The sequence below is a fragment of the Ailuropoda melanoleuca genome, chromosome 13, assembly GCF_002007445.2.
Source record: "Ailuropoda melanoleuca isolate Jingjing chromosome 13, ASM200744v2, whole genome shotgun sequence".
NCBI lineage: Eukaryota > Metazoa > Chordata > Mammalia > Carnivora > Ursidae > Ailuropoda > Ailuropoda melanoleuca.
The window spans coordinates 18352569-18375544 of record NC_048230.1 but is presented as its reverse complement, the minus strand read 5'-3'; positions in this window follow the sequence as shown (position 1 = coordinate 18375544).

The following is a 22976-nucleotide window of genomic DNA, read 5'->3' as shown; positions in this document are numbered from 1 at the left end:
AGATTCTCCTTGATAAATGACTCAACAGGCATAGACTGCCCTCTATGCCCTTGTTTATTGTATAGTAAAGTTCTACACAGTATTGAATTTAGCACCTTGGGAATCACATTTTCTTAATTGTATATATACAATTTTATAAAAAAAAAAGAATATAGGAAGTAATTTAGGAAGCTAGTTTCAGTATATGGTATATAAACAAATGCATAATACTATTTAATAACTATACTGAAAAGTTTTGTTATAGTTTCATGGGAAGTAATTTATAACTTCAAGCAAGCCTATGTGTTCCTCAGATATGTATTACTTTTTTTGAGATTGAGAATGTAATATTACATTTATATCTTATATATCGTATATATCCCGCTACGTACCACAGTCCATGAGAATGAGAAGAAACAATTCTTTATTGTCTTGCTGTACCTGGTTGGTAATTTGTTTATTTTTATTTTTAATTTTTTTAAAGATTTATTTACTTGTTTGACAGAAAGCACACAAGCAGGGGGAGCAGCAGGCAGAGGGAGAGGGAGAAGCAGGCTCCCCATGGAGGAGGAGGAGGGAGCCCTATGTGGGACTCCGTCCCAGGACCCTGGGATTATGACCCCAGCTGAAGGCAGATGCTTAACCGACTGAGCCACCCAGGTGCCCCAACTGGTTGGTAATTTAAAGATGTTCTGAATCTGGGAGGGTATATGTGTAGGGTTTGTATGCAAACACTGAGTGCTGATGTGGCAAGGGTCTCAGGCCCCATGCCATAAGACAACAATTTTATTTTCCTGCTTGACACACCATAAACATAAAGAATACAGATCTATAGACGTATCTGTATTGCAAATTATTATTTACAAATCACTTTCAGCTACAAGTTTGTGTCTTCCATTAAAAGAGTATGATTTTTTTTCTTTATCCTCAGCACTCCCAGATTATTGATGTATTATATGCTTTCAATAAAAGTATATTGAACTGAATGGATGAGTGGATGATGAACAGATGAATAGATAGTTTGATTAAGTAATTAATTAATTAAAAGAGTAGTAGTTTTCCCCATTCTCACTTGTTTAAAATGCCAGTAAGCTCAAAAAAAAAAGTTTGTAGGCTCAAATTAATCTGGGTATATTATGGGACATGCGTATTAGGAAATAGGTAGGTAGGTAGATGGATAGATTGATAAATACATAGATCCCACTATATACGTCCTATAAGAATTCAAGAATTTAATTATTTATTTATGAATAAATGATATTAGTAAGAGCCTTAGGGAAAATATGAATGTATCTCTCTCTCTGTGTTTGTGTGTGTGTGTGTATATATATATATAATGTATACATATATATGTGTATATATTCATATCCATATATATTCATATATATATACTTATATAAATGTGCATATATATTCATATTTTCCCCAAACGTCTACTAATATCATTTATTCTAAAATATATTGAGCCTATGTAAGTCATCTTCTAGAACACATCAACATCTACAATGAAAATTCTCCTACTAAAGCTACTTACAGCCCCTTCTCTATTTTTTTTCCCATTTTCCAGTCTATTATCTTTTGTAATAAGTGATTTCCTTCCGGGTACAGGTGACTCATTTTATCTGAATCAAAGTGATTTCAAGGTTCAGTCTGGATTTTGCTGATGTGCCTGGTTTCAAATATTGAGTCATTCACTTTTTGGCAGAAGAGCCTTGCTCAGTGCCAAGTAATTTAGAAAGCTAGAAGGAACTCCTGTTGGAAGTCAGGCAGAGCAGAATCAGGTGCCAAGTTTTCTTTTTCCATCAAACAATAAAGCTGGTAAATGAAAGTGAATTTTGCAGATCTTTACTAGTAGGAATAAATGTGATTCAAAAGACCCAAACCAAAAACGTCTCCCAGTCAGTAATTTTGTAATTCCAGTCCCTAGCCTGGTGCTGGGCTTAAAGGAGGCCTCCAGTTACGGTGTGTTGTTCAACTCGGATAGTATGTGCCTTATTAAGATAGTTTATTTCTTTTGCCTCCACATACAAATCATCGTATCACATAATCTACTTCTTAGTTGAGCTCAATGGCCCTCCTTGCTATTTTCTCTAGAATTTGCTATATCTCTTTAAATGCTTCTTGTTAGTAAGTATTTCTGGCTTAATTGTTAGCAATTGAGTTCTACAAGAGCTGCATAAAGTTGGAAAATAACTAATTTTCAATACATATTCATCAGAAGGATTTTATTTAAAAGCAAATGAATAGCATCAGATCATCATGCTTTCTAGAATCACAGAATTAAATTACAAACCATGATTTAAATTTTGACAACAAACAAGACAAAAAGAAAAAAAAAGGGGAGTGTGAATTGATCCATTATTTCATCTATGATTTTGCAGCCACAGCAAGTTGTTTGGATTGTAATAGAAAGGCTATAGGTAAATTGCATTTTAAACTGGCTCTTAACATTTTAAAAGAATAGTCTTATTTAATGGTGATGTAATTCAATCAAGACAGATGTAGAAAACTGTATTTTAGAAGGACTAATACAGTCCATAAATACATGTGGCACTTCACAAATTAAGCATTTCAAGAATAATGTTCTATGCTCAAAAAACAACCAACTTGTTGAAAAATTCTCAGCACTCTTAGTTATGAGCACCACATTTAGTGGCAGTTCTAACCTGGACTTTGTTTCTACTTGGACTCGATTCTAGAACGGTGCCTCAGAAAACAAGGGACAGTTTTAAAGCACACTTAGATGTTAAACATCTAAGAACCCAATACCTTGCCAAGTTGTGCAAAATATCTCTCAGGGAAAAGTATAAAGGTGCAGCCTTCAATGATCATTGGCTCCAGAACATGTTATGTTCTTTCCTGAGGCACAGGTTTTATGCATCCCGGGCTTACTACAGGGCATACCAGGCACCCTCCTTTCAGAACACACAAGCCCATCCAATGGCTTTTTTTTTTTTAAGAGTTTATTTATTTATTTATTTATTTATTTATTTATTTATTTGAGAGGGTTGGGGGAGCTAGAGAGCACCAGCAGGGGGAGTGGCAGAGGGAAAGGGACAGGGAGAGGGAAGGCTCCAGACTGAGAAGGGAGCCTGATGTGGGGCTTGATCCCTGGGACTCCAGGATCATGATCTGAGCTGAAGGCAGATGCTTAACCAACTGAGCCACCCAGGCGCCCCCAGAAGCTCTTCCAGTGCCTTGAAGGCCCACTTGACATCAGCCTTGAGCTTTTTCACACAGAATGCATGCTTCCTACTCTCAATAGTGCATTCATTGTGAGGAAATGAATATTATTGCCTGTGGTAGATGTTGAACAGTGCCAAGGATCAATTTTGAAGTTTTCTATGGTTACTATGAAATGTGTTGTCAAGAAATGAGAATGGGGGTTTGTATAGACAATCAGGGCTTTCAATGGTCTACTTATAATTGGCAAGCAAGCTACTTAGCCCCTCCGGACTTCTCAACAACCTTCTAAATACAATTTTTGTGATGCTTAAATGAAATAATATAACAAAATCTTTTGTAGCAGTATGAGAAGTGATGGAGAGGGTGTGGTATGGAGTCAGACTGCAAGCATTTGGGTGTTGCCATGTAACAGCTGCCCCATCTAAAGGGGGTTATGTTACCTTTTTAGATCTCAGTTTCTGCATCCATAAAATGGAGGTGAAAATAACATATAGTTCATAGGACGGTTTAAATGACTATCACATTTAAAATGCGCAAAGCACACTTACTCATGATACCTAGCACTTAATATGTCCTCAAAATTTTATGATTATTTTTACAAATTTTTTTGTGTGGGGGTGTATGATCTTGCCTCGTGGGCTTGCTTGTTTCCTTCTTATGGGTAGGGACTCATAAAATAGTGGCAAACAGTGTAAGGTAATGAGGAGAACACAGGACTTAGCTGGGGAAAAAGGATAACGTCCTCTGACTCTCTTTTCCTAGATAAGTGCTCTGCCTCTAGCATCATCATTATTACCATAATTAATTTAATAAGACATTACAATATAGGATTTTCACATGGCATTCATTTGGAGATACTCAACCAAATGTTTTTGTCAAAGGTTTTCCAGGACCTCCATTTAACCAGTGTTCAAACTAGCATTTTCAGGAGATGAAGGGCTCTTGGAGTGGATGTTTTGATATAGAAAATCAATTAATTAGTGGCAATTCTGGCTCCATCTGAGTAACAAGCATTCATATGTGATTCCCTTTCCAAGAAATCATCTCTTTTGGGTTTGCAGAGCACTTCCTATTCTACTTGAGCCAGATGCCATTTGCATCTATCAAAGGGAGGGCAGCAACCTGTGAAGCTGTGCTGACTGTCTGCCCTTAGGGTCAGTGAAGGCTGGAGTCCCTGGATTTTGTCAGTTCCAAAAGTGAACAGTTTTCAGATCACTGCCTTATTGATCCCAGGTTCATCCCTACTGCTTCTGTTTTAAAAACAAAGTAATAATTGGCTTTAGATTTGTCATGTAGACGTAGCTTAAATCTCAGACTACAATAGAAATAAATATCACAGTAGCTAACAATAGTATTAGTTGAATAAGCAATTTAATACTTCTCTTAATTAACTGGCTTCCCTAATCTGGACACAGATGTAGGTCTAATATAATGTGTTTCCCTTCTAGTAATGTGAAAGTAGGCAATTTCTTCTCCTAGTGACTTGTCCCGGAATTTCGGCTAACTACCGATGTTTAGTGTAATTAACTGTTTGTAAAAGAAATCAAATAACCTAGGCTGTATCCATCAGAATATCAGTGCTTAGCATGTGTCAGGAACGTCGTTAAATTCCTTGAAAGCATTAATATAGCCTCCAGAGTCAGAGTGGTGACTTTAAATCCTCATCTGTAAATGTGGACCACAACAGTAATGATACCAAACTCACAAGGTTGCTATCATGAATAGATAAGACGCAGATACAAAGCATTTAGAGGAGAGCTTGGCGTTTAGAAAAGTACTCAGTACACATTAGGTGTTACTGTTATTACTATTATGCTATGCCATATTATAGTAATCTGTAATATCCCATTATATGACAAACTATAAAATACTCTATTTAAATATATGTATATGCATACATAGATGTATATGCATACATAGATGTATATATACACAAGCATATGTATCACACAATACTATACTATGATAGTAATTTCCCCATTTCACAGATGAAGGAGTTGAGATTTAATGTAGCTAAGAAACTTTCCAATGTTGCAAGGGACGTGGAACTCAAACCCAAGCAGTTGGTTAGCATGACGAGCTACCCCTTTGACTTGTGCACATGTAGTCCATGAGGGGGATTCTTTCTCTAATAGGTGTAATTTATAATTCAAAGAGCCAAATAAATGAACAGATGATACTTCTAGTTTAATAAAGCCAAATAATATTTTTAAGAGAAGTGGGAAGCTGAAATTGGTTTACTGTGGAGTTAATCCAAAGGCCCAAGTGGCTGGTAGGTAAATTAACACAAATGTGTAAAACAGAATAGGCATAAGAATGGTGGGGCTTATGAGTATCTAGGGAGCACGGGCTTTAATGATATTGATTCATATCATGTAGAAATGTGAGTACACCATCACCAATTTCTCACAAAGGGCCTGGCATCCATATATTTATGTGAAAACACTCTGATTTTAAAAATGGGAGCTATTTCAAAATGGTTTAAAGCACTGTGAAGTCTAAATAAAGCAGTTCCACAGATTTGAATTTGGCCAATGGGCCACCAGTGTGCAATCTCCATAAAATAGACGGTGAAATCACAGACTCCAGAGTGATGAATTTCTCATAAACAGTTGTATTCCTAAAGAGCTGAATACTTTTGAATAGCATCTGCCCATTAATAAGTTCCTCATATGTGAGGAGCTGCACTTACTGAAAAATTCCATTTGGAGACTCAGCCTCACTCTGGTAGGGAATACATGGCCGTGAAGCCCGGAAATGGGAAAGGAGCATAGTTGCATGGAGGTATGGACGCTCACATAGTCTTGTTTTTTCAAGTCCACACTTGATATTCCGAAGTAGGGTCCTGGTCATTCACTTATACTTGGCCCCATCTCATCCCCAAAATATTTCCACAAGTCTTTGGTGCTCTATTTTGTTTTAGTTTCTTGATTTACCTGGGCTGGAATGTTGCAATAACATCTTTCTGTCTAGTTGCAATCCTCATAAAAATGTTAATCCTTCCCTGGTCTTTTGTCTACTGTCTCTAGTTGCTTTTTTTTTGCATCCTCCTCCATCCTAAACAGATATCCCTGGGGAAAAGAAAATTGCATTATCTTGCACCTCACGGACACTGATCCTGCCTAGAGACTTCCTACAGTTTAATCCAAATACCTGGTTGCTCATCTCACTGCTACAGGAGCAAACTGACTCGGCCCGACACACTTAGAATATACTTAATACATCATCCTTATTACTATCACATGTCTTTGTTTCATTGTTGTATGTGTTAGTCTTGGGCTATTTGCTGAGACATATACTTTCTATGCACAGGGCCTATTAAACTGTGTCATGTAAAACAGAGCACAGCATTCAGTTGAAAAAACTTTAAGTGACTTTTCTTGCTAAGTGCTTTGCCTCTTTGTCATTTATAGTTATTAACATGGTTTTCTCACTGGGAAGTTAAACACAGAGATTTCTGGGGCTCCTGGGTGGCACAGCGGTTGAGCGTCTGCCTTCGGCTCGGGGCGTGATCCCGGCGTTATGGGATCAAGCCCCACATCAGGCTCCTCCGCTATGAGCCTGCTTCTTCCTCTCCCACTCCCCCTGCTTGTGTTCCCTCTCTCACTGGCTGTCTCTATCTCTGTCCAATAAATAAATAAAATCTTAAAAAAAAAACAACACAGAGATTTCTGATTGAATTTAGAATGTTGGGAAGTTTCCCTTCCTCTAGTGGTAATCAGTTCTGAAGTGTGATTAGTACCTTAACTCTAATCATTTTTACCACTCCATTTTTCAGCCCCCACATTAGGTTCTATTTTATACTCCTTCCCCTAAGGTAAAAATTCCTGTGTGTTTTGCAACCAGAGCCAGGAGATTGATAGGACTATCCAAAGGAGGAAGTGAAATCATATTGTTTGAAGTGGGAAATAAAAATTAAACAGGCTGGACCACATAGAGTTGAGGCTGTAGAGCTAGCTCTTGCCATACCTTGTCCTCTAATTAATCTAATGTAATGAACTTAAAATGCTTCAAAAAACAGCTTCGAAAATTTAAAGGATTTACTGGCATATACAAAGACTCTTCCGTTTCCTAAAGGGAAGTGCCATGATCATAGGCCAAGATGGAAAACATTTTAATCATGGTATAAAACATCAGTTTTCTTACCAGGACAATCAGCAACATAGCTAGAATGATAAATCGAATTCAATTTATTTTCATATGTCATCTTTTGTACCAAATACCTTCAAATGTGAGGGACAAAATAATGAGATAACATTTATTCAGCACTTTGAAGTGAAATTTCTAACTCTTGGGTGTCCCAGTGGATTGGTCTGTGATTTCTCTAAAAAGGCAACATGATAGATAAAGTTTATCCTGCCCTATTTTCTTCCATTTCCCTTTGCTTTTTGCTTTTCATTTCCAATCACACAGAATTTGTTACAAGGAAAACAAGGCAATGCAACAAGAGGAAGATGGCAATGCCCGGAGGAGAGTGATCGCACATCTTCTAGTTACAACTAGGAACTAAAAACCAAAGATTCAGGCTCAATACCTAATTCATTGAAGGCTGACAGTGCATTGGGTAAAAACCAATGCTTTGTGAGTATCTAGATGGATCTCTGTGGAAAAGTAGTAAAGCTATATTCTAGTTTTTAAAGTACTGTCAGATCAAAGGGGTAATGTAAGCGTATTTACCTCTTTTTAATGTCCAAGTTCAGAATACACGGCACTCTGGTATCCTTCAAAGTGTGATAAAGAATTTCTTGCAGTACCCTAGCGAGGTCAATCGAGTTACAGATAGCCCATTGTGGGGAATTTTGCATTACTCCAGAGTGCACCGATAAATGATAAATTTTGCAGTCCATCAGTAGGATATGTGAAGGTCTCTTTCTTACTGTTTAGCTGATAACTGATAGACAATTTTCAGTATCACCCTGCCCCCACCGCCAAACCACTGTTTAGCAATGAGAAAAAAAAAAAAAAGATCTCAAGCTATTTGGAGCTCAACTACCACATTAAAACAGTTATCACGTGGAACATGTTAGGTATTTTTCATTCTAAAAACACAAACCATCTTTTAAAGAATATATTAAACTGTTTTAAACTGTCTTTTATCAACACCTTTGTCTTGTGATTAAATATTAGACATGGATCATTTTAGCGTTTATGTCACTTATAAGTATTGCTTTCACCTTGAATTTAATCCTGATGTTGCAGAGAACTTTTCCTTGAAGTCAAGTAGCTTGAAATTGTACAGGTATGTTGGTATAGTCAGGGAAGGTAAAAATGAAGAATTGACTATTTTTATGCCGCAGAACACACCATCTAAGAGTTATAAGCATAGCAACTTTTTCCTCAAAACTTCTTCAAAGATTATTCCCAATTAAGTCTGGTAGTTAAATGTTTGCCATTTATTTGGTGTACCTTTAAAAAACATTTTTGTGTAATACTGAACTCAATTCTTATGTCTAGAATTCTTTCTCTTAATGAATGCTTCAGCACTAACTATTGAAAAGCAATTTATTTTTATGAAACTCTAAGGATCAAATCTCAGAAGCCATTATTTATATGATGAACCTATGACTTTCCAAATTGCCTTGAAGTGCTGCACAGAAATGCTCCTTTTGTCTTCTGTATTTGCTTTATTGCTACATGACACGTTGCTATTTATTGCAAAAAACAAATCTCAAAGCAAAAAGGAGGGTGTTATTGAATATTTCTGTGCATATCCTTTATTTTTTAAATTTATTTTTTAAATTTTTAAGAAGGTTTTATTTATTTATTTGACAGAAAGAGGAGAGAGAGATAGAGAGCGCGCATGCACAAGCAAGGTGAGTGGCAGGTAGAGGGAGAGGGAAAAGCAGACTCCCCGCTGAGCAGGGAGCCCAACATGGGGCTCCATCCCAGAACCCTGAGATCATGACCAGAGCCGAAGGCAGATGCTTAACCAACTGAGCCATCCAATTTTTTAAAATTTATTAACAAAGTTACAGGTTTTGAGATGTACCTAAAGCCTTGTCCTTCTTTTTCCTCTTAAGCCATGTCTAATGAAACTCTGTTGAATTAATAATGTCTGTGTTTATTTGACACAAAGATAGAGAGTGAAACATTTTTAACTACATTATTGATTTATTTGGTAGAAATAGACTCTGTTTACCTTAAAGAGTCTCAAATATAGTCCACACTATAATGTCCACAAATATAGTCCACTCTCAGAAAGATTTTAAATGTTGACAATTATCACAATTTACAGAGTAAAATACACAGGAAGCAAATTACCCAGAATACTCTTCTTAAATATATTGAGAATATGCAATTGGCATGCTTCTCATCTCTAGTAATTAGCTGCCTTACATGAGTACAAGGTGGATTTACATGTGGTGGAAACATAATGACCAGATTGCCTAAACTGATTTTATGGAAATTCTTTTTTTTTTTTTTTTTTAAAGATTTTATTTTTTTTTTATTTTTTCGACAGAGATAGAGACAGCCAGCGAGAGAGAGAACACAAGTAGGGGGAGTGGGAGAGGAAGAAGCGCTCATAGCAGAAGAGCCTGATGTGGGGCTCGATCCCATAACGCCGGGATGACGCCCTGAGCCGAAGGCAGACGCTTAACCACTGTGCCACCCAGGCGCCCCTGATTATATGGAAATTCTACCTAACACATGGTTTCACAATAGGAAAACATACTTGAAATAGGATCCATGCTGAGATATCTGGAATACAGCCATAGTGTATAGATATAACATCTTATCATTATGAAAGTCAAATGAGAAGTACAAAGGGGTACATAGTTTTTCAGTTTGAAGCATAACCTAATCTTAGTTTATTCATGTTTATCCTATGAACTTCCTTTTCAAATAAACCTATTGTATTTGTTTTCAAGCTTGATATTTTAATCCAACTGTTTTAGAATCATAGATTTTATATATTATATATGTACATACATACATATATGTTTGTGCATACATGTGTATCGTGTGTTTGTGAGTATGTTCAGTATCTGATCAGCATGTCAGGATGGAGCTTAATGTTTTACAGGTCAGGTGTTTAATCCAGGTTAAATATTGCCAACACTGATTCAAGGTGGACATTGAGATTGTATTTACCCATTGAAAAAAAAATACTTTAGTAGTTTCTAAAACTAGAAGCCTCCTTAAACAGCACTCATTTTAGGTTAAGGATGAGGAGATTAAGTCCAAGTGTTATCTAAAGTCCGACAGCCTATTTCTGAACTCAGCTCCAGCCCAGGTCTCCACTCTGCATCTTCATCCCTCACATGACCCCCCCCCCCACTACACACAAGAAAGTTTCTGCAATCTAACCACTCATATTTAAAATCAGGCAATATTGTTCTATGACTCCACTCAAAGGTAAATTTAGCTAAAACTACCCATCTGGCTGTCGCACACACACAAGATGTTCTATATGCTCCTTGGTAATGGGGTCGAAATTAAAACAGTTATATTAAAGTTCCATAATAACTTAATTATAGTAATAAAACCTGATAAATAAGAAAAGAATACTTGCTTCCCCAGACTTACCACCTGGGGGTGATAATTCATTTGTGTCCAGAATAATTAATGTGCTGCGTTAGGTTTTTCACAAATGAGAGTATGTCCAAGGGTGCCCATCAAATACATCATATAAATATATACAACACTACTATCTGTTTAAGAAATAATGTAAAATAATTATTTTCATTTCATGGTTTTTTTTTTCCTTTGACATTTCAAACAGTATCAGCTGTTAATTACCTTTTTTTCTTTTCTTCCAGAAACCTACATTTTGGTTTTCTGCTATGGCACATCTTTCTACCTACTCTTTCTTTACATTTTATAAATGATCCTTTAGCTTTAGAGAAAGTGTTATTTTTTTCTGTTGTATTGACTGCTCATTTTCTATCTGTGTATATTTCCCTAGCCTTGTTTGAAATTGTTTTACTTTATGATTATCTTGAATATAGATGTTGGACAAAGTGGTGGTAACTAGGTGCTTATTTCCAGCTGCACAACTCAGTATGAAGGTACTTAAATCCCCGTCACTGAGATATTCAGAAAAGTCATGTTCATAGTGTTTTATTTAGAATATGTGAATCACCAACAGTGCAAGAGGGTTCCACTTTCTCCACATCCTCACCAACACCTATTGTTCCCTGTGTTGTTGATTTTAGCCATTCTGACAGGTGCCTAAGTGGCACAGTTAGTTAAGTGTCCAACTCTTGGTTTCAGCCCCGGTAGTGATCTCAGTGTCATGAGACTGAGCTCCATGATGGGCTCCACGCTCAGTGCAGAGTCTCCTTGAGATTCTCTCTCCCTCTGCCCTGTCCCACTTGTGCTCTCTCTCTCTCTCAAATAAATAAATCTTAAAAAAAAAAATTGCTGCTCAACCACAGCTCTCCTTTCCTTCATATCTCCAGATCTAAGTAAAAAATACAATAGCCTTCTGCCCCTTGCCTTTCCAGCATTGTCGTATCCTTCTGTCCTCATATCTGCTTCTAATTCTGCCTTCTAAGATGCTCTCCAACTTAGACCTAATTTCCACTTTGTATCTTATCCTAACAGAGAAGAAACTTACTCACTTTGTAGACCTCAAGCATTGCACTTTAAATTAATTATGTAAATCTTCAAATTCTTTACTCCTCTTAGAATTATAACTTCTGAGAATCGTTTGTGCCTTTTTAACTTCCTTTCCAATCTAGCATGATGCCTAACAGATGTCATCTAATGAAAGGATTTGATAGTCACAGACTTTACCATGAAAATTCCTTGTTTACATCATACTTCTAAAATTCTTTGTATTATTCCAAACCCTGTCTACTTCTCATTTCTTCTTTTTTAAAGATTGATTGATTGATTCATTTGATAGAGAGTGGGGGGAGGGGCAGAGGAGAGAGAGAGGGAATCTCAGGCAGACTTCTTGCTGAACGCAGAACTGAACACAGGGCTTGATTGCACAACATGGAGATCATGACATGAGCTGAAATCAAAAGTTGGTTCCTCAACCGACTGAGCCACCCAGGCACCCCTACTTCTCACTTCTACCAAAATTCTGTAAGGTTTTCTTTTCTAACTTTCAAATGTTAATTAATGGTGTCAATGGAGTGACAATTGCCTCATGGCTCCTCAATTTTTTTTTTTAATGTTGCTAGCACATCTGTGGTTTATTCCACAATAGCCGATTTCCACTGAGGTCGCAGTGGGACTCGGGAAACACTATTCCCCTCTAGCTTATTTATTTTATAATTCTCCTTTTAGGCACAGTTTCCCTACATGATACTTTAATGAAATTCTGCAATCATTCAACTTATTGCAATAAACAACCTTCATATTGAATCTTGGGTTATAGAAGTCAAAAGGTATTTAACTCTTAATAATAGACTTTGCCCTCATAAAAGATTTTAGGGTCATTGAGTTAAATATTGTTCTTTCACCTAAAGTTTCCTTCATCCTTTTGAGCTTCTTTCTTATCTTTTGTGGCAGTCTGTGTACTTCTCAAAACCATGTTGCCCTCCACTCCCTACAGGTCTCAATGACAGTGCCCACCCTGCTTCTGCATTGCTCCGTTCTCAGCCACTTGATTGACTTCTTCCTCATTTAGGCACTGGAAGAGGGCTGGAGAAACTGATTCTTGCCCCCAAAAGATCTGATTAATTGATTAGTTATTATTTTTAACAGAGCCCCATCCAGTTCACTGTGGTGTTCATCCTCATTTACCCGAATAGAAACATTAAACATTCTAAGTCAAGATTAGAAAATCAGATGTGAAAGGAAAGCCTTATCTCTACATCATCTCCTCCATGAGGTGCATTGTGTGCTGCTTGTTTCTGAGTGTAGCCCTGAGCCTTCTATATCACAATTTCCTAATAGGTACATAGCACAGGTCCATGTTGTTGGGAGTCTACTGAGTTTTGGAAATGGATCTAATATGGCCTCTGCAGAATGCAGACACTCCTCTGTGAAGCACTGTGAAATGAAAGTTTTCAACAAATGTAAATTGCTCTCAACTCTCTCCCAGTCTGAGAACTATGTATAATACAAAGAGAAATGACTGACCCAAACAAGAGCTTTTTTTTTTTTTTAAAGATTTTTTTTATTTATTTATTTGACTGAGATAGAGACAGCTAGCGAGAGAGGGAACACAAGCAGGGGGAGTGGGAGAGGAAGAAGCAGGCTCATAGCGGAAGAGCCTGATGTGGGGCTTGATCCCATAACGCCAGGATCACGCCCTGAGCTGAAGGCAGACGCTCAACTGCTGTGCCACCCAGGCGCCCCCAAACAAGAGCTTTTTAAGGCAAAGCATTGTTTTAAAATCTCTAACTTGAGAAATCCTTTTCTTTTTCCCTCCTTGATATTTAAACATCAGGTATTGCAAAAATAATGTACTCTCTAAAGAATTCTGCCATTAATAATTAGTTTATACTACTCCCCTTTCCTAAGCATTATAAATGATGACCACGATACTGAAGATTATGGATATGGGGATTTGCAGGAGTAGCTGCTTCATTCTTACAGTCTAATAGAAGAAATCACATACAGAGTCTTGTGTTTCCAAAATGGCCGCAGATTAGACTTGCTTTCAATTGGATATTTCTTTTAAATGATTCTTTCTCCCATCCTTCATCCCATATAACACCTTTGTTAGCTCCATTATCTTTATTCACAGACTTCCTCCCACTTGGACTATCTTCAGTCTTCCCCTTTGTTATCCAAGTTTTGTCTGTCCCCTTCTTTCAGAGAATTTCTACAACAATCACCATTTATTTTTAACGACGTATCTGGTTGGACCCCAGTGGATATTCACTACTCACTGTTCAATCCCAGAATGGCTGATAACTGATTGAATTAAAAACAAAATTGCTACAGTAGTAAGCAACTTTATTACATTTTCTGAAATGTCCAGTAAGGAAAGTCTCCATAGCAATTTGTCTTAAGCAGCTCCACCACCTGCACGAACACCAACAAGAGTATACACAATCCATGTGAATAAAGCTGATGAAGGGTTAGAATCAGGATTCCCAGTTAAAGTTCTTTGAATTTTGAGCATTGACTGGAGCATAGGTAAAGGAGCAGGCTTTGGAGATAAAGAGGCTATGTGGCCAGTTCTAAGCAGTGAAGAAACGGAAGAGGACTAGCTCCTTTCCACTAACTCTGCACAGAGCCTACTGTCTTTCAATAAAGCTTATTCTAAGAGTCCCCAGTGCTGCTGTCTCAAAGACAGAACTTAGTAGAAAATACATTTGGGGTAAAACGATTGATAATAGGATATTGTGATTGACATCAAACCTTGGCTGAGATCCAGGAAACCAGTATGAAATATATTTATAGAGACTGGTCACTTAACTCAATAAATATCTGGTTTGTAAATGGACTCTTAATTTGCTCTATAACTTGAGTCCATTCTCTATTCAAATATGAGGTAGCCATAGAATAAGTAAAAAGATAGGACTAATAAGGGATAAACAAGGTGTGATGGAGTCCAAACTCCAATTTTGCTAGGATGTATGAACTTAAATAAAAATATTTTTCAAATAAAAGGGAAAAATGGAGTAATAATTCATAACTCCTAAGTCTTTTGTGAGTGTCAAATGATTGAGACAGTGAAAGTGCTTTATAGTCATATGTTATAAATACATATATAACTACTACTCTCCAAACACCCAGCCTATAAACTAGCTACTTTTCTGGTTGAATTTTAAATAGGTAGTTCTCATTCCTATTGCTCTATAATCACCCATTCCATCTTTCTAACTGAGAATGCCACCTTGTGTTCCACTGTATAATCCAAACAACATTCTTGGCACTGGTGATATGCTGTTAAGTAAGAAAGACAAGGTTCCAATTCCCATAGATTTATATTAGAGATCTCTTATTGCCTTTGTCACATGAAGGAATATGTTCAAATTTGCAATGAAATACTAGGTAGCTATTTTAGTCTGTTACTGAGTCCATATGTACAATCATGGCATTAATATGAAGGAGAATTTAGGAAGTGCCAGATTATGTTTATTTAGTTCTATGCATGCATGCATACATTCACTCCATCAGTCACTTCTTTTACTATTAATAGGCTTTACTATTAACACCAATCTGAAATCCCTACGCAGTTTCGAGGACTACTTTCGGTATCATCTCTCCAGACCTCACTGATCTTTGTTTCTTTCGAATTCCCATGAAAGGCAGTATTGTTTCTCATGCATTAATCTAGACTTTTATAATGTGTCCAGAAAGATGAAGCTAAAAGGGTGTTATGGGCTTATGTGGAATAGAGAATCTGAGTTGAATCTTATGATTGAATCCTACTACCTATATGAGCACAGTGAATTAATCTCTCCAGTCTGTTTACTTGTCCCTAGATAATGGTATATTAATAGACCATATTGTTTTTTTTTCCAGGTTTTAATAAAAATAGCTTGTATGAAAGAATCTAGCATACTGTTTAAATCATAGCAGATGTTAAAAATTTTAGTTCCTCCTTATCAATCATCTATGTCTCTCTGTTAGGTCTTTCAAACAGTAATAGTAAAATGATAAAAAAATGTATACTGGCTTAATTTGAAAATCAAAAGTTGGTGACTATTTTATGTTTTATAGGAGTAATTATCAAACTTGAAATGTTTAAGTATAACCAGTAATCATTGCTAAAACGAAGAGTGAGGTTCCAGGTCCCGAAGGGGTGTTTTGGAGTAGGGCTCAGGTTTATGAATTTTCAACAAGTACCTCCATGTGATTTTGTTTTTGGTCATCCGCATGTACTATTTTGAGAAAGACAGTTAAAGAGTAATTTCCAAGTTCATCACTATGTCACTGCATGAAGTATAAAACAACAGCTAACTGCAAGTTTCACACAACACCATCGCGTATTGTTGCCCTGTAGAAAAACCTGGGTAAAGACAAATCTAATAGATTCCTCACATACACACACAAATCATCCTCATATGCTATAATAAACCTCACAGCCGTATTCTCCATTGAGTAGCAGAGTATCAAGGAATAATTGATTTGATAATGGATGATTCTGGGGTCTATCAGTTGAATCGTCCGAGAATATGGCATGTTTCAAGGGATGAGTCTGGGGTCTATCAGTTGAATCGTCCGAGAATATGGCATGTTTTAATTCTAAAAGTTAAGTGAATATTCGCCTCTCAGAAATTGAAACGAAGGAAGAACTAAAGGAAGATACGTGGCTTTATTACACATTGCTTCTTTTCCTACAGTGAGTGGTATTTTTTGCATGCCTTTCCCTATTTTGGGGAAATAGTGAGGGAGGTATGCCTTTTAATTGTGTATACTACCCAATAAAAATATATTGATAACCCAGTGTTACAGGCATCAGCTCTGTAGTAATGAGCAAAACATAAGTTCCTGATTTCCTGGAGCTTCCCATCTAGAGGTACAAACCTGAAACCAATAATTATAAGCATCTATGAATACTTCATGGGACTTCCATTTTTTTCTATGATCAAGTAACAAGGGAGCATAATCAATCTGATTCATTACAGAATGCAAAGTTATAGGCCAAGATTTAATTTCTCTTCATTAATGCAAATATATATTTCAGCACTGCCTCTGTGTCAGTTGCTGAGTGATGAAGATATGCAAAATCTGACCCCTGTCCTTAAGGAATTCACTGTCTAGTGGTGAAAACCAACAATTAGAGCACAGTGTTATCAATGTTATGATAGAGGCCCATACATAAAACAAATGTATGTCTTGTTTTTAAAACCCACAAGTATTCTACTGTGCTTGAGTAGAAAACATAACACAGACTATTCTTTGGTGAATACTACACAAACAAAGACATTTGACCTCCTGTCTGTGAAAGGAATATCAATAGCAGAATATTTTTCTTATTTGGAGCCAATATTATTCTTCTGAGCCAGGCTGCTACAGGTCATGTTGATGGCATCCCTTGCTGTCTGTTGGTACTCTCCACATGGCCTTATCATGCAGTATCCCTTGCTGGTGTGGGAATGACCCTCTTATACACCTTAGAGTCACTGTCCATTGCGTGAACCAAGCTTATGTGGTCTGGCATGCCCTACTGACTTTTTTTTTCTTTTTTACTGAAAAACACGTTCAAGTTTTCTTGAGTCCAAATCACCAAGGATTCAGAGAGCACTCATGGGCAGAAAATCTCAGAGACAGACTCCAACACTACCTTCTGTCTTCAATGAACAGAACAAAGTTGAGAGTCCAAGTCCATGTACCTGTTTTCCCTAGATTTACTTTACTTACAGGGGAATACCTTGCTCCCTCTCTCAAAATAGGTGATTTTGCCATCTAAACATGCCCAGATGTATTTGAATCCTCCAGTGAATAAGTTGAAGTCTAGGCATGGGTTTCTCCCCAGTGCCTGTCAACATGCAAATAAACTCATTCAGCTTCCAGCAAACCGCTCAAACTATCCAGGCCTCATCTTCATGATAAGGGTTTTAAAGCACTGCTAATTGCTTTAGCACTGCTAACTCCCTCCAAAGAAAAGTGAGGCCCATTTCAAATACAACCTATTTCCCCCAAGGGTATTTTCAACCAGATGATCTTTGTGCTTGAGAAACAAACAAACAAACAAACAAAACCATAAAGAAATTCATATGGCATGAAGGAAAGATATCTTAACAAGCAGTGCAGCTTCAAACATGACAAACATGGGGCAGTTAGTCCATCGCTGTAAAGATGAGGACAGAAGAGAAACTTCTTTGTATTTTCCCTATAAAATGTGACTTTCATCTTTTCTTGACAGATTTCTTGACTTGCTTCTTGTCAGTGTGCAGAGGTTGAGACTTGAAGAATCTGAATTAAAAATAGTTAACTTTTGTTTGATACTGTAATTTTCATCTGAGAAAAAATATCAGGTTGCTATCTTACATAGATCCATCATATTGCCTTGTATTTTATCTGCCATATACATTTGTTATATCGCCCTTGCTTCCAGATCGTGCTTTGTTGACCTGGTTTTTCCCATGGTGGTACATGGAGTGATAGTGATCGGAAAGACAATTTAGGGCTGTCCATTCAAGAATACATCAGTTAAACCCTAGGGAACACTGAATGAGACAGTATAGTTGCTAATTCAGGTAGAAAAGTAGTTCCCAAGTGTTTTCTCTGGGCTGGCAGCATCAGCATCACTTAGGTATTTGTTATAAATGCAAATTTTCAACCCCTAAGCCATACTTATTACTCTGGGGTTAGGGCCCAGGAATCTGATTTAACAAGCTCCCCGGGTCATTCTCATACACACTCACATTTGAGAACAACTGGAAAGAATCCAACAGAAGTCTTCTCTCAGCTCCTTTCCTGCCCTTTACATCATCCTCAGTGCCTCCTTTATTCACTATCTGTCATGATTGTTCATTCTACTGACACCTTAGTTCATCATCTTTATCATTATGCTTCATTAACATCTTATTAGAATAATAGTAGTCCCTCATCCACGGTTTGCCTTCCACGGTTTCTGTTATCTGTGGTCAGCCACGGTCCAGAAGTAGATGATCCTTCTTCTGACTTATGATCAGAAGATCCACAGTAGCCTAACACTACATCACATGCTTATGTCATTCACTTCACTTCATCTTATCATGTAGGCATTTTGTCATCTCACATCATCGCAAGAAGAAGGGCAAATACAGTACAGAAAGATATTTTGACAGACAGAGACCACATTCACATAATTTTTATTAAACTATGTTGTTGTAATTGTTCTATTTTATAATTAGTTATTGTTTTAATCTCTTACTGTGCTTAATTTATAAATTAAACTTCATTATAGGTATGTATGTATAGGAAAAAATACTATATGTAGGATTCAGTACTATCCATAGTTCTAGGCATCCACTGGGGGTCTTGGAATGCATTCCCTGGGGATAAAGGAGGGGCTACTGCAGTTTTATTTCTCCAGAGAGAGAGGATGAATCTGTGCAGTCAGATCTCCTCTTGATACCTTTCATTCAGTCATCTGATAGATTCTGTGGGGTCTTGTTTCTGTCTACTTACTGGTGTGTGACGACCCTCCACCCTGATTATTTCTTCCTGTGCTTGAAATAGTTCTTACATAAAAATAATAACTATATGGCTTTTTTGTAATTCTCTGTTCTACCTCACACTATTTATGTAATGAGACAGAAATTTATAGCTACCTTTATAGGCAGATATAAAATTAACAAGAGAAACACAACTTACCATACTCCCCAAGATTTTAATTTTATGTATGTATGTGTGCATGTTTTTATTTATCTATTTTTAAGTAGGCTCCATGCCCAATGTGGGCCTTGAACTCATGACCCTGAGATCAAAAGTTGCATGCTTTACTGACCGAGCCTGTCATGTACCCCCATATTCCCCCAAATTTAAAAAATTGGTAAACAAATAAAATTTATTATGAGTTTTTTTTTTACCAAGTTTTTTATTACCATTTTGGTATCTGATTTTCTTTTTATAGATTATTATACTTATTCATTCCCATCATTACTTCTACTATGTGTCAACCTTTGACACATATTTTTAACTTATACTAACATTTTCCCTCCATATTGATGATTCTTCTCTAAAAGATTGACAACACAGCTTCAGACCCTCTACTAAAAATGAGACAGTGTCTTTTGACCATTTTAATACATTATTTATGTCATGGAGCTATTTATGAATTAAAGGGCATAATTTAACATCATACCATTATTCATGGTTTTAATATAATGTCTGTGCACTAGCACATGTTTTTGATTTCATGCCGCCTTTCTCTGATTCACTATAAAATCACTAAAGACCACAGGATAAAAAATAATAATAATAACACATTGTCAAATTGCCTATTTTATCAGAAGTCTCATCCTTCCTGAAAAGCTCTTCCCCTTGTGAATATTTCTCTGATACTTCAGCCATCAGGAATATAATCTTAGGGAGCAACCCCTCATTTGCTATCGGATCGCCTTTTCTGCTCCCCCAGGTGGTGTGAATGATGCCTTATTTTCCACCACAGACAGAGAGAACTACAGAGCGGTAGTTATGAGGTGAGTTCTAGAGGAGTACTACGCGAATAAAAGTGCAATGCCGGCAATACGGCGTTTGTGTGCCCTTAGGCAAGTTCCTTAACCTCGTAAGAGCACAGCACCCTCGTCTGCAGGGTGAGGATAATCACAGCAACTCCCTTCCAGAGCTGTAGTGAGCATTAACTGAGTGTGTACAGCTCATCTGGTACATGGTAAGCATTCCATAACTGCTAGACATGATTAACTTTCATGTGGTAAGTAAGGGTATCATTACAGTAGATTCATTTATGTTTATTTTGGTGCCCTAGACTAAACAGAGAAGTTGTGGTAGTCATTTTCTAATATCTAATTTTATGTTTAGTAATTGGGCACCATAAATAGCGATTATCTGACACTGCATGACTCATTTACTATTCCAGAAAACCCCTGGGCTCATTTGAACTGGATACCTTCTGCTCTGGGGAGGTATCCCATCTTGTAGTGTTGTACTTTGAAAAAGCCTAGATTCCTTTATCCCATACTAGAAATGTTCTACTGGGCACATTTGGCTTGGGTCAAGGCTCATAATCCTACCATTAAAGCTCTTCAAATATCTGTCTTCTTCCTAGTTTAGGATACAGTTCAGGGGTCGAGAAATGAGCAAGTGCCATCTTGGGGAAGCAGAACTGCGAAAAAAGCAATGAACCTTTCAAGTCCAGGTTTATCAGAAAATTGCCCACACCCACCAAATAATTCCAAATAGTCATGTATTGTTTTAAGCTTCCATGATTTATCAGGGATTGTTTAATTTAATAATTATTTACAAAATATGACCATTTTATATTACCATATTTTGCAAGTGACATTTAACAGTGACCATACCTTCTGGGTCTGAACTCTATGACTTCAAATATCACAATAGTCTATATTCCATTAGCTTGAGTCTAAATGTAATACGCATATCACAAAAATCATGTTAGCATTAACTCCTTCATGTTTTACATTGGCTGAATCCATTTTATTACAGCTTGTCAAATTACATTTATTATTTTTTTTCTGGGATCACAATCAATTAACAAAAAGTTTAATGAGACATATTAAATAAATGAATCTTGCCTCCTAAGAGATTTACTTCATTATAAATGATATACCATATAGAGGTGAAGGAAGGAGGTGAATCAGTAGCCCAGGGAAGAGAACAAGAGTTTTTATCCCAGACACCATTGAAAGCATTAATTTATAGCTTCTTTGGAAATAAACTGTAATGAAATAAGTAAAAACTTTTAATAGCTGTTAAATTTAATAAATGCATTTTTAACATAAGAACATTAATTTGCAGCTAAATGCATGCAAATAACAGCCAACCAGAAAAATCCGAGGTTGGCTTTCATTAATTCCTCTCGTACTGAAATCAAACCAGTTATCTCCTTAGCGTCTGATGGGTGCTTCATTGCTTAAAGACACAGATCTTGTTTCAAACTTATGCCAGAACAAAATGATAATTAATGGGGAAAATGAACTAGTTTTATATGTATTATTTGATTTTATGAATTCATCCATTCCACAAATACACCAGGAGGACTACTAGATACCAGTTACTAGAGTGCTAATTAACAACTTTTAGACCTATAGAATTTACAGAGTCCTAACCCACCTAATTTCATTTAAATCCCACAAAAATACTGAGAGCTAAGGGTGGTTTAAAAAAAAAATCAAACCATTGAAACACAATATTACATCTATTTTAAGTATGCAGTTCAATGAGTTTTGACAAATACATAGACCCATGTAACCACCACTAAAATAAAGATATATAAATTTCCAACCCCTCAAAATTCCCTTGCACCCCTTCCTAGACAACCTTTCCTCATCCCTTACCCAAGAAACCACTGATTTGCTTTCTGGCACTGTATATACTTCTGCCTTTTCTAGAATTCACATAAGTTGAGTAATATAATAATACATTTTTATGTCTGGCTTCTTTGGTTCAGCAAATTTCTTAATTCCTTTATGTTGTTGAATGTATCAAAAACTGCTATCACACCTGTTCTACCAGTGGTTGGTTCGTTTTATTACTAAATAGTATTTCACTGTATGGATATATCACAAATTATTTATTCATTCACCAATTAATTGACATTTAGATTGTTCTCATTTTGGGCTATTAGGAATAAAAATGCTACAAACATTCATGTACAAGCCTTTTTGGGGTATGTCCCTTTGGTTTTTGTTTTGTTCTGTTTTATAAATACCTAGGAATGGGATTCCTATGTTGCGTAGTAAGTATGTGCAGAACCAATTTATAAAGAACTGCCCGAGTTTTACAAAGTGGCTGAACCATTGTGCAGTCCCATAATGACAAATGAATGAAATGTATGAAATTTCAAGTTGCTCTCTACCATTTCCAACACTTGGTGTTGTTGTTCTTTTTAATTTTAAGTGAGGATCAATTTTTTTATTGCAATTAAGATATGAAGTAAATAATTTGACAACAGCTAAGCAAGACAAAGAATACTTAATTCTGTGTTTTCTGATTCCATATCCATTGAGCTTCCCACTACATTATGCTGCTGCTTATTTTATCCCTTTTCTCCTTGACTCCATTTGGAAGAATATACGTATGTCAAAATGTACACTATGATAGATTTTTTCCACTCCAAAGTAAATTTAATAGCATTTAGCATTATTTCAGCTACTTTCAAACCCATGCAGAGATGTTTATGCAAATGAGGCCTATAATATTAAGCCTGAATAAGCACTTCAATTTTCCAAATAGGTTATTATGATTCAATATACTTCCAAAAGTCTGTCACTGTCATTGTTATTGTTGTTGAGCACTGTAAGACCCTGGTAATAAAGAGTATT